The 13,026-nt window shown below is 44.4% G+C and overlaps 1 protein-coding gene and 1 long non-coding RNA gene across 6 annotated transcripts in view; one reads left to right on the plus strand and one right to left on the minus strand.

Moving 5' to 3' along the window:
- The window catches only part of LOC132206112 (uncharacterized), a 344,203-nt gene that overhangs the window by 248,618 nt on the left and 82,559 nt on the right, over positions 1-13,026 (minus strand). The gene's annotated exons all lie outside the window — the stretch shown is intronic.
- LOC125466178 (corticotropin-releasing factor receptor 1-like) overlaps positions 1-13,026 on the plus strand; it is a 271,407-nt gene that overhangs the window by 35,175 nt on the left and 223,206 nt on the right. For 4 of the 5 annotated variants that reach the window (XM_059638669.1, XM_059638671.1, XM_059638672.1 and 1 more), the window contains exon 2: positions 9,077-9,186. The exons of the other annotated variant lie outside the window; for it this stretch is intronic. The gene's annotated coding sequence lies outside the window, so the exon portion shown is untranslated. The remainder of the gene's footprint in view (positions 1-9,076; positions 9,187-13,026) is intronic. 5 annotated transcript variants of the gene reach the window in all.

Raw genomic sequence — 13,026 nt, forward strand, 5'->3', positions numbered from 1 at the left:
GTGATTGGCAGCAAATGTCTAGCAGGTTCTTACAATGGCTCCCTTGAGGAGGGTTTGTGAATTTAGCTCATTGGGTATATTCTGTCACAGGTTGGCCTGACCAGCACATGTTTTGTTGTGTTCTATGTGATTTTAGGTTCTATTTTTAATAGTTCTATTTTGGCTGAGATTCATTTCCACTGCTTCATTTAATTACCTTATACGTTTGCATAATATTTTTGAGAGTTTTTTTTGGTCAGAAGTCACAGGGCTGACTCTTATATGATTATGTTTACAAGAGGTTGACAGATGCTCAATCTCGCTTCTAACACAGAGACCACAAATCCCAAACATTTGACACAAGGAATTAATACCTGTCGGCCAATGCCTATGCCAATTAGTTTCATACAAGTGCAGGATGGTTTTGATGCAGGCAAAAGCTTCCTTTGCTTTGCTCCAACAAAAAAATCTGATACTAAAGGCAGAATACTTCCCTTTCCAGTATCAATACTGCATTGTTTCATTACCCACAGCTATCATCCAATGTGATAACTAATTCATGCTGAATTAGGGACGTTTCCATTTTGCGCATCCATTGGAAATGGTGTCCTGGCCCTGCCCACTGGATACTCTCCAGTGTCTAATTAATTAGTCATTTACTGCTGAAGTGAAGATCCCACAGGGAAATATCTCAGTTTTACATTGGCATTAACACAATGTAACAATAATATTTATCCTCTATACTACAGTCTGCAACCTGAATAGATGTATACTCATACATATTCCCTGCCCCACAGATAACCATCCACTGCTCTCTTCTTTCACTTACTCCATCCTTCTCACTCTCTCTTCACACAATGTCACTTCCCTCACACATTCTCTCTTCCCTTACACATCATCCCCTTCACACACTTACACAGCTCACCCTCTCTCCCTTCTCCCCATTACACTCGGCCTGTTCAGGCTTCATTGGTTTCTAATTCAATGCATCAGTGCAGAACACAAATACATTTCAGATCCAATGACTATGACAAATCACAGAGAAAAAAAATCCATTTTTCCAAGTAATCCACATTACCTAAAAAAAACTTAAAAGGCTGCATACATTCTGATTGCAATCGCAGGTTGCCCAATATACACAGCCTATCAAGAAAATTATCATTTTGTAAGATTCATTCAAGAGAATATGGGTGTTAATAGCTGGGCCAGCAATTTATGATGCATTCCTATTTGGCCTGGACAAGGTGGGTAGTCTGCCTCCTGCCCCCTAGTTCTCTGCTATTTTGAGGCTTTGAAGTACCAAAAAAAAAGTATAGGTTCTGAGATAACAAAGTGTGGAGCTGAATGAACACAGCAGGCCAAGCAGCATCTTAGGAGCACAAAAGCTGACGTTTCAGGCCTAGAGTTCACTAGCACTTGCTCGTCCCCTATCAGAAATTCTCCTGTCTCTGCCTTTAGCTGGGTGACTTTTTTTTGCTCTTCACCTATCTATGGAAACTCTTAAAATTGTTTTTATATTTCTTGCAAGTGTGTTTCCATTTTCTATTTTCTCTTTCTTTGTCAGTTTCTTAGAATGTTCCCAATCCCTAGGCTAACTACATTTTTGATAAGTTTATAATTCTTTTCTTTTGATCTAATATAAGCTTTATCTTCTCTTGTCAGCCGTGGTGGATGACCTTTCCTGCTTGGTGTTTGCACCTCAAAGGAATGTTAATTTCATGTAAACCATATCCTTTAAGTATAGTTTCTCAATCCACTACAGCAAATTTGCATCTCACGCCTCCATAGTTTCTCTTGTTTACATTTAAAGATCTGGTTTTGAATTAAAACTAGTCAATTTAATACTTAATGTAAAATTCCATCATATTATGGTCACTTTCTCTCAAGACTCCTTTACAACAAGATAATTAGAGAGAATGGAAGCTGCAGATGCTGGAGAATATGAGATAATACTCCTAAGATGCTGCTTGGCCTGCTGTGTTCATCCAGCTTCACAAGATTATTAATTAGCCCTATTTTGTTACACAATACTAGATCCAAAATAGAACATGCTCTGGTTATTCTTCAACACACTGTTGATGGAAAGTTTCTCCTAAGGATTCTTCTATACAATTAATGCTAATTAGTTTTACCCAATCTTTATGTAGATTATATCCCCCGTGATACCTGTTTTTACTTTTTAAATTTCCTGGTTTAAACTATTTCCTCTATTGCTGTTTAATGGCAAATAAACAACTCCTACCAATGTTTGCTGCCCCTTGCTTTTTCTCAACTCCACCCAAGCAGTACCATGTTGCCTCCTTTTACTTGCTGCTTGTCCTTCCTAATTGCTGAATACTGTTTGAACATTCAGTTCCTATCTTTGTTATTGTTGCAATCACATTTAAAAGTAGACTAGACCCTAATGTTTTCTTATTTTAAAGGCAGATATTAAAAGTCTCTGAAATAACTGCAGAGGCCGGTATCCTGTCACCCAAGTCACTTTTTATTTAAAGATAATAAAATGTGAGGCTGGATGAACACAGCAGGCCAAGCAGCATCTCAGGAGCACAAAAGCTGACGTTTCGGGCCTAGACCCTTCATCAGAGAGGGGGATGGGGTGAGGGAACTGGAATAAATAGGGAGAGAGGGGGAGGCGGACCGAAGATGGAGAGTAAAGAAGATAGGTGGAGAGAGTGTAGATAGGGAGGTAGGGAGGGGATAGGTCAGTCCAGGGAAGACGGACAGGTCAAAGACATCAACCGCCTCAACCTCTCCACCCCTCTCACCCACTCCAACCTCTCCCCCGCAGAACGGGCAGCCCTCCGCTCCAACCCCAACCTCACCATCAAACCCGCAGACAAGGGTGGCGCAGTGGTAGTATGGCGCACTGACCTCTACATCGCCGAGGCCAGACGCCAACTCTCCGACACCACCTCCTACCACCTCCTCGATCATGACCCCACACCCGAGCACCAAACCATCATCTCCAACACCATTCATGACCTCATCACCTCAGGGGACCTCCCACCCACAGCCTCCAACCTCATTGTTCCCCAACCCCACACGGCCCGTTTCTATCTCCTTCCTAAAATCCACAAACCTGCCTGCCCTGGTCGACCCATCGTCTCAGCCTGCTCCTGCCCCACCGAACTCATCTCCACCTATCTGGACTCCATTTTCTCCCCTTTGGTCCAGGAACTCCCCACCTATGTCCGTGACACCACCCACGCCCTCCACCTCCTCCAGGACTTCCAATTCCCTGGCCCCAACACCTCATATTCACCATGGACGTCCAGTCCCTGTACACCTGCATTCCGCATGGAGATGGCCTCAAGGCCCTCCGCTTCTTCCTGTCCCGCAGGCCCGACCAGGCCCCCTCCACCGACACTCTCATCCGCCTAGCTGAACTCGTCCTCACACTCAACAACTTCTCTTTTGACTCCTCCCACTTCCTACAGACTAAGGGGGTGGCCATGGGCACCCGCATGGGCCCCAGCTATGCCTGCCTCTTTGTAGGTTACGTGGAACAGTCCCTCTTCCGCACCTACACAGGCCCCAAACCCCACCTCTTCCTCTGGTACATTGATGACTGTATCGGCGCCGCCTCTTGCTCCCCAGAGGAGCTCGAACAGTTCATCCACTTCACCAACACCTTCCACCCCAACCTTCAGTTCACCTGGGCCATCTCCAGCACATCCCTCACCTTCCTGGACCTCTCAGTCTCCATCTCAGGCAACCAGCTTGTAACTGATGTCCATTTCAAGCCCACCGACTCCCACAGCTACCTAGAATACACCTCCTCCCACCCACCCTCCTGCAAAAAATTCCATCCCCTATTCCCAATTCCTCCGCCTCATCTGCTCCCACGATAAGACATTCCACTCCCACACATCCCAGATGTCCAAGTTCTTTAAGGACCGCAACTTTCCCCCCACGGTGATTGAGAACGCCCTTGACCGCGTCTCCCGCATTTCCCGCGACACATCCTTCACACCCCGCCCCCGCCACAACCACCACAAGAGGATCCCCCTCGTTTTTCCATTTTTCCATCCCCTCCCCTGTCTGCTTTCCGGAGAGACCACTCTCTCCGTGACTCCCTTGTTCGCTCCACACTGCCCTCCAACCCCACCACACCCGGCACCTTCCCCTGCAACCGCAGGAAATGCTACACTTGTCCCCACACCTCCTCCCTCACCCCCATCCCAGGCCCCAAGATGACATTCCACATTAAGCAGAGGTTCACCTGCACATCTGCCAATGTGGTATACTGCATCCACTGTACCCGGTGCGGCTTCCTCTACATTGGGGAAACCAAGCGGAGGCTTGGGGACCGCTTTGCAGAACACCTCCGCTCAGTTCGCAACAAACAACTGCACCTCCCAGTCGCAAACCATTTCCACTCCCCGTCCCATTCTCTTGATGACATGTCCATCATGGGCCTCCTGCACTGCCACAATGATGCCACCCGAAGGTTGCAGGAACAGCAACTCATATTCCGCCTGGGAACCCTGCAGCCATATGGTATCAATGTAGACTTCACCAGTTTCAAAATCTCCCCTTCCCCTACTGCATCCCTAAACCAGCCCAGTTCATCCCCTCCCCCCACTGCACCACACAACCAGCCCAGCTCTTCCCCCCCACCCACTGCATCCCAAAACCAGTCCAACCTGTCTCTGCCTCCCTAACCGGTTCTTCCTCTCACCCATCCCTTCCTCCCACCCCAAGCCGCACCCCCAGCTACCTACTAACCTCATCCCACCTCCTTGACCTGTCCGTCTTCCCTGGACTGACCTATCCCCTCCCTACCTCCCCACCTACACCCTCTCCACCTATCTTCTTTACTCTCCATCTTCGGTCCGCCTCCCCCTCTCTCCCTATTTATTCCAGTTCCCTCCCCCCATCCCCCTCTCTGATGAAGGGTCTAGGCCCGAAACGTCAGCTTTTGTGCTCCTGAGATGCTGCTTGGCCTGCTGTGTTCATCCAGCCTCACATTTTATTATCTTGGAATCTCCAGCATCTGCAGTTCCCATTATCTCTCTCACTTTTTATTTACTTGTGCACAGTGTACTGGCTGTGGCCAGCTAACTCGGAGTCGGTCCCCTGAACTGAGGAGATTCTAAATCCCTGTTTATACTGGTCAGCCAGTGCCATCAAATTGGCCCAGGTTAACAAACCCAATCAGGGACCTTATACAAACAAAGAACAAAGAAACCTACAGCACAGGAACAGGCTCTTCGGCCCTCCAAGCCTGCGCCGATCAAGATCCTCTCTCTAACCTGTCATCTATTTTCTAATGGTCTGTGTCCATTTGCTCCCTGCCCATCCATGTACCTGTCCAAATATATCTTAAAAGATGCCAATGTGTCTGCGTCTACCACCTCCGCTGGCAACGCGTTCCAGGCACCCACCACCCTCTGTGTAAAGAACTTTCCACGCATATCTCCCTTAAACTTTCTTCCTGTAGTCAATGAGTTCCACCTGATTCCAATCACTACAGCCTCAGTTGCCATACAGCTGCTCAAACGACTTGGCATTAAGCAAAACATAATTCATTTAAACACTGTAGTTAAAATACAATCAAAGGAAGAGGAATTTAGAATAACTTAACAGATTGGAAACTCAACAGAATAATAGATACACTATCTATTACTAATTTACCGTTCCAATGTAGTAACATCCCATAAGCACACTCCTTCATAAAAAAGACAAATTCAAATAAAAATTTTTGCATGCTGTTCTTCAATCCAGGAGGAATAAACAAAAACAAAGAGAAAATTCAGAGAAAGTAGCAGCTAGGAGATATTCACTGAAGCTTCCTACTCTTTTGAGACCCAAAGACTTCTGATGTGATTTAAAAAAAACAAACCCCAGAAATGTGACCTGTGAGAGCTGGCCACACCCAAAGCCTCCCAAGCTATTTTCTCAAAAGTAGCCAATTTCAGTCACTCTGCCATATAGCCTCACTTCAAAAGAAACCAGGACAAAATAACCTCTTAAAGTGACAGCATCATCACAATATTCAAACTGATTCTCAGGTCATGACAGAGCTGCTAAGGGCCTTTTTTGCATCAGCCTATTACCCTTTAGATGATGCTTTGGTGATAATGAATGTGCTCAGCACTATTGGTATGTCATTTTGGATCTGTTAGAGAGATCAAATTTGATCAGTCTCTGGATCCGGGCTATATTTCTTCAAGAACGATTAAAGTCATGAAACAAATGCTCCGTGAGCCTCTTATCCATATTTTCAGAAGCTTAATGAATTTAGGGATATTTCCCTTAGACTGGAAGCTAACTTATGTAGTTCATCATTTTGATCAAGGAAATGGACAAATCAAAGCTAGGGAGCTCTGGGTCTGACATCTGTTATGGAGATGCTGTCAGAAGGGAATATTGGTGATGCCAATCACATCACTGGGATCATTAGAAATTAATCACACAACATGTTAAAATTGAACATGCCTAACATATTTGATAAGCTATGGAAGTGACTGGAACAAAGAATGACAGAAATCCCGTAGACATCACTTAATTGGACTTTAAGAAAGATTTAAATAACGTTCTACAGAATAAATTACTGTACACATTGGAAGGTTGCAATGTTAGATTTTGAATTGGCTGCAGTCCCTTAGTTGACGTTGATGGATAAGTTTCAGCTTCAGAAAATGATACTAATGGTGTTATTTAGGAATCAATTGTTAGCTCCTTAAACTTCATGATTTTTATTATTGAGTGGGCATTATGTTGGGGGCATGGAGTCAGATAGAACATAATATCAAAATTTGTGCAAGGAACAAGATGGGAAGGAAATGCAATAGGGGTGGCACGGTGGCTCAGTGGTTATCACTGCAACCTCACAGCGTCAGGGACCCAGGTTCGATTCCAGCCTCGGGTAACTGTCTGTGTGGAGTTTGCTCATTCTCCCCATGTCTGTGTGGGTTTCCTCCGGGTGCTCTGGTTTCCTCCCACAGTCCAAAGATGTGCAGACTAGGTGTATTGGCCATGTTAAATTGCCCGTAGTGTTCACGGGTGTGAGTGCAATGGGTCTGGGTCGGATGCTGCAAGGGTGATGTGGACTTGTTGGGCCGAAGGGCCTGTTTCCACACTGTAGAGAATCTAATCTAATCTAAAATCCAAAAAGAAAAACCAAAAGAACTGCGGATGCTGTAAATCAGGAACAAAAACAAAGTTGCTGGAAAAGCTCAGCAGATCTGGCAGCATCTGTGGAGGAGCAAACAGAGTTAATGTTTTGGGGACAGTAGGAACTGCAGATGCTGGAGAATCTGAGATAACAAGGCGTAGAGCTGGATGAACACAGCAGGCCAAGCAGCATCAGAGGAACAGGAAGGCTGACGTTTCGGGCCTAGACCCTTCTTCAGAAATGGGGGAGGGGAAGGGAGAATAAATAGGGAGAAAGGGGGAGGTGGAAGGAGGGTGGATGGAGGAGAAGATAGGTGGAGAGGAGACAGACTGGTCAAAGAGGCGGGGTGGAGCCAGTAAAGGTAAATGTAGGTGGGAAGGTAGGGAGGAGATAGGTCAGTCCAGGGAGGATGGACAGGTCAAGGAGCCAGGATGAGGTTAGTAGGTAGGAGATGGGGTCGGGGTTGAGGAGGGAGGAGGGGATAGGTGAGAGGAAGGACAGTTTAGGGAGGCAGGAATGAGCTGGGCTGTTTTTTGGGATGTGGTAGGGGGAGAGGAGATTTTGAAGCTTGTAAAGTTCACATTGGGCTGTAGGGTTCCCAAAACGGAATATGAGTTGCTTCAGGTGGCATCGTTGTGGCACTGCAGGAGGCTCAGGATGGACATGTCATCTGAGGAATGGGAGGGGGAGTTGAAATGGTTCACGACTGGAAGGTGCAGTTGTTTAGTGCAAATCGAGCGTAGGTGTTCTGCAAAGCGGTCGCAAGGCGGACTCCTGTATCATGGGGAAGATCTGTTGGCTGTCTATTTTGTCTATGCCTCTCATGGCCTGACAGACCTCTATAAGGTCACCCCTCAGTATCCTACACTCCAGGGAAAGAAGCCTTAGCTCATCCAGCCTGTCCTTATAATTGAAACCTTCCAGTCCAGGTAGCATCCTGGTAAATCTTTTCTGCATTCTTTCTTGTTTAATTCCAATATCCTTTCTATAGTAGGGCAACCAAAACTGCATGCAATATTCCAAATGTGGCCTGACTAATGTCTTGTGCAGCTGCAACAAGATGTCTCAAGTCTTATACTCAAAGCTTTCAGATAGAGCTGAAGCATTTTCAGTAATCTTCAGCCAAAGGTGCTGAGTTAATGATCCATCTTGTCCTCCTGTAATGGTGTCCAGCATCCCAACTGTCAGTCTTCAGCAAATTTGAATCAAGAAACGGTTGGAGACACTGGATATTGCAAAAGTGATGTACTCTGACAGCAATCCAGCAATAGTTTTGAAGATTGGTGCTCCTGAACTTGCCACTTACCTAGTCAAGCTGTTCCAGTACAGTTACAGTAACAGCATTGGCATTTACTTGTCAATGTTGTTCAGGTATGTCCTGCTCAGAAAAAGCAGACAAATGAAATCTGACCAATCACTGCTCCATCAGTCTGTTCTCAATCATCAGTAAAGTAGTGAAAGGTGTCACCAACAATGCTATCAAGCAGCTATATCAACAATCTGCTCAAGTTCCCCTCCAAGCCACTCACCATCCTAACTTGGAAATATCATCTCAATTATTTCATTGTTACTGGGTCAAAATCCTGGAAATCCCTCCTAAACGCCATGGTGGACCTACCTACACCTCATGGACTGCAAGATCCCAAGGAGGTAGCTCACCACCACCTTCAATTTAGGGAGACCAATAAAGGTTGCCAACATGAGGAGCAGCAAATGACACTCATGTCCCAAGAATGAAAAAAGTGTGTGTGAGGTTATAATGTTATTTGAGTTTTAGCTTGTAGCATTTAGGCCAATTGTTTATATCTTGTCACCTGTAGCTGTAGTCTAAAGATTTCAAATAAATAATAGTTCTTGTTCAGTCCAGTTGACATGCAGCACCGTGAGTTAACATACGTTTAAAATGCATTAAACTGATCAGTAAATCCATGCAAGCATTGAATTAGATTGGATGTTAAATATTTCTTTTCTCAGAGAGAAGAGAGACTGTGGTTTGTACTACAGGTTAATGTAAAACGTGCTGGTGTTCTGTCTTCAAAAAACAGTCAACAACTCACTGGGGCCAAGATTGCATTATTGAAAAAGTAAGTAGTTTTACAGATGACTGCATTCATTCATTCATTATTTATTGATGTGACGTGATCTAGGCATCATGGATAGGGCCAATATTTATTACACATCTCCAGCTGCCCTGGAGAAGGTCATGTGATCTACTTTCTTGAACTGCTGCAGTGCTTATGGGGTAGGGATGGACTCTCAGGATTTTGACCCAATGACAGTGAAGGAGTGGCAAGCTATTTCCAAGTCAGGATGGTGATATGGTTTTGGGAGTTAAATTTCAGTTCGTAATGGTTGTCTTGCATCAGCTGGCTTTTTTTTTCTATTTTGTAGAGATCATGAAGGCATTTTTTTTTATTTACAGCAACTCACCGAAGAACTGTGGATGCTTGAAATCAGAAATTTCTGGAAAAACTCAGCAGGTTTGGCAACATCTATGGAGACAAAGAAAAGGTTAACATTTTGGATCCAGTGACTGACACTGTCAGACCCATTGAGTTTTTCCAGCAATTTCTGATTTTGTTCTGGTGAGTTGCGATAGTGTATCTAGTATATGTCACACATATTTGAAGTGAATGTTATGGGAGAAGATCAAACAGCTGGTTTGTCCTAGAAGGTGTGAAGCTTCTTGAGTGTTTCACTTTTATCCTTGATTCATATTCAGTTTTGCTAGAGTTTCTTGATTTCACAAATTGGTCAAATACCACTGATGTCAAAGATAGTTGTTCTCATCTCACCTTTTGTCCATATCTACAGTGAGGCCGGGGCCCAAACTGGTGAGAGCATCAGCGAGTAAGTTTTTGCTAAGTACTTGTCCCTTCACTGTTTCATCAATTTGCAGACAGTCGAAAGTAGATTGATGGGGCAATAAATAGCCAAAGTTGGATTTGTCCCATTTTGGATGACAGAATATGCCCACACAGTTTTCTGTTTTCTAAGTTAGGTACCAGACTGTCTTGAGCTGCAGTTAGCTCTGAAACATAAATCTTCAATACTGTTGCCACAGTATTATCAGGGCATAAGATCACTGAATCCCTATAGTGTGGAAACAGGATCTTCGGTCCAGCAAGTCTACACCAATCCTCAGAGCATCCCACCCATTCCCATATAACCCACCTAATCTACCCATTCCTGAACATTATTGGCAATTTAGCATGACCAATCCACCTAGCCTGCACATCTTTGGACTGTGGGAGGAAATCAGAGCATCTGAAGGGAATCCATGTAGGCAGAGGGAGAACATCCAATTCCACATCAACAGTGGACTGAGGCAGGAATCGACCCCAGACCCCTGGCGCTGTGAGGCAGCAGTACCAACCACTGAGCCATGTACTGCCCCAAGCTTTGCATTTATTGTCTTTGCTCCATTTCTTCACAGAGAGTGAATACAATTAGCTGAAAACATGATGGGGATGGTGTTTCTTTTGAATTTAAATTACAGTATTCAATTTGATTTGAATCTTTGGCCAGATGCCTTCTTTTTGAAGAATAGCAATAAGGCCTGGTGAAGGCCATAGTGTAACAATGCCAGTGCTCATTACTTGCAATGGTGCTGCCACTACTGAAGAGTTGCTGACCTCTGATTGGCTGGTAGTTCTTTGAAATAGGACTTCCTGTTCCTCAGGGATGCAAATTCTGTTTTCAGTCTATTAATGTTCAGAGGGCCACCAAATGGTCGCCCCTCACCAGACCTGCCTCTTGACCTTTTAGGGCACTCCATTAAATACAACTCCTGTCTATTAATGGTGAGTCAGCCACTAAACGGCACAGTTTGGGCAGCCCGGTGGCTCAGTGGTTAGCACGGCAGCCTCACAGCACCAGGGGCCCAGGTTCGATTCCAGCCTTGGGTGACTGTCTGTGTGGAGTTTGCACATTCTCCCCGTGTCTGTGTGGGTTTCCTCTGGGTGCTCCAGTTTCCTCCCACAGCCCAAAGATGTGCAGCCAAGGTGGCTTGGCCATGCTAAATTGCCCGTAATGTTCAGGGGTGAGTGGGTTATAGGGGGATGGGTCCGGGTGGGATGCTTCAAGGGGCAGTGTGGACTTGTTGGGCCGAAGGGCCTGTTTCCAAACTGTAGGGAATCTAATCTAAACAGTTGCCACTTGATAGGCTTGCCTCCTTGACAACTAAATCCATCTGCCTACACTCTATTAAACCAAACTCCAGGTATCACCTGACGTTGGCACTCCAGGAGTGACTATGGTGTGAAATGAACCAAGACAGAGAATCACAGGCAGATGTTTTGAGTCATGGATGTGAGCAACACGTCTTGAGATTGGGGATTTGTTGATTAAATGGCAGGATTTTCATTTAGAAAAATCATTTTCACAAAATAAAAAGGAAGACAGGCTGTTACTACAGCCAGGCATCTTCATACCAGTTCTACAGGACTGTTTGGAGCAGTTAAGAGCTGCAGCTAAACTATATATGATACAGCAATTCACAGGCCCTGAGGAAGAGCAAATATGCTTATGGACCGCTCTCCAGATTGTGCAAAAGTAATCCAGAAGTATTTTTCCTTGGTCACCGGTTGTTCATGATCATTGTAAATATTTTAATGATGGCCAAGAAGTCCAACATTCTTCAACTATCCAATGTTTTTCCCGATACTCTCCTTGATAATTGCTCATCTCTCAGTTGGACTGTTCATTCTTGCCTTGATGAAGTGAATTTTAATCAAGTGCATGGGTTATGATTCTAATTGCTAATTCCACCCTGTGTGACATGAAGAAGATCTAGGCCTTTGAGGAGTTTATAGATGAAGGTAAGAGAACCCTTCAGCATTCTCATCAGGTAAGAAAATAATGCTAATCAGTCAAAGAGAAGAATTGAGTAGGTAGGAAATGGATTATAGATATAGAGAGAGTATTAGAAGCATACAGGGTATAGATGGCACTCCCAAGAAACCAAGAGCATGTAATCAGTATGGGCAATTTCTTTTTAATAAATTGACTATTGTAATAACAGCAACAACATCATTTTGCTAATCTACATTTTACAGCTTCACATAAATTCACTATTTACCCTGATGTGTCAGGGTGTTGTGACATGATATACAGCTTTAAGGGGCATTTCAGGAAATACATTGCTTGTTACATTTCAAAATTCTATTAGAACATAGAACATAGAGAAACACAGCATAGGAACAGGCCCTTTAAGCTAACAAATCCATGCTGATCATGATGCCATTTTAAACTAATCCCATCTGCCTGCACATGGTCCATATTCCTCTATTCCCTGTCAGTTCACGTGTCTATCTAAATGCCTCTTAAATTTTTCTAATGTGTCTACTTCTAACACTTCCCCAGCAGTGTGTTCCAGGCACATACTACTCTCTGTATAAAAATCAAAATTTTTATTTATATCAAAATAAAAATTTCCTCAAGTCTCCTTTAAACTTCTCCCCCTCACCTTAAACTCATGTCAAATATTTGACATTCACAGCCTGGGAAAGAGAGCCGAATTACCGACCCTATCCATGCCTCTCATAATTTTAAGTAATCTTATCAAATCACTCCTCAGCCTCCAATGCTTCAGTGAAAATAATCCAGTTGGATTGAGAGAAGAAATCAGAACACCAGTAAGAAACCCATGCAGACACAGGGAGAACACGCAAACTCCACATGGACGGTTGCCCAAGGCTGGAACCTGAGAAGTTGGTGCTGTGAGGCAGCAGTGCAAGCTAATGTGCCACCAAATCACTGATATATTCTGTGAATAGCTGTAGTCTGAACACTGATACCTTCAGGATCCCACTTTTCATCATCTTTTACTTCAAATCAACCCATTCATTCCTAATCTGTTTTCTGCCTGCTAACCAAAATTCAATCCATGCCAGTATATTACCACCAATCCCATAGCTTTGCTT

Source organism: Stegostoma tigrinum, chromosome 31 (genome assembly GCF_030684315.1).
Source record: "Stegostoma tigrinum isolate sSteTig4 chromosome 31, sSteTig4.hap1, whole genome shotgun sequence".
NCBI lineage: Eukaryota > Metazoa > Chordata > Chondrichthyes > Orectolobiformes > Stegostomatidae > Stegostoma > Stegostoma tigrinum.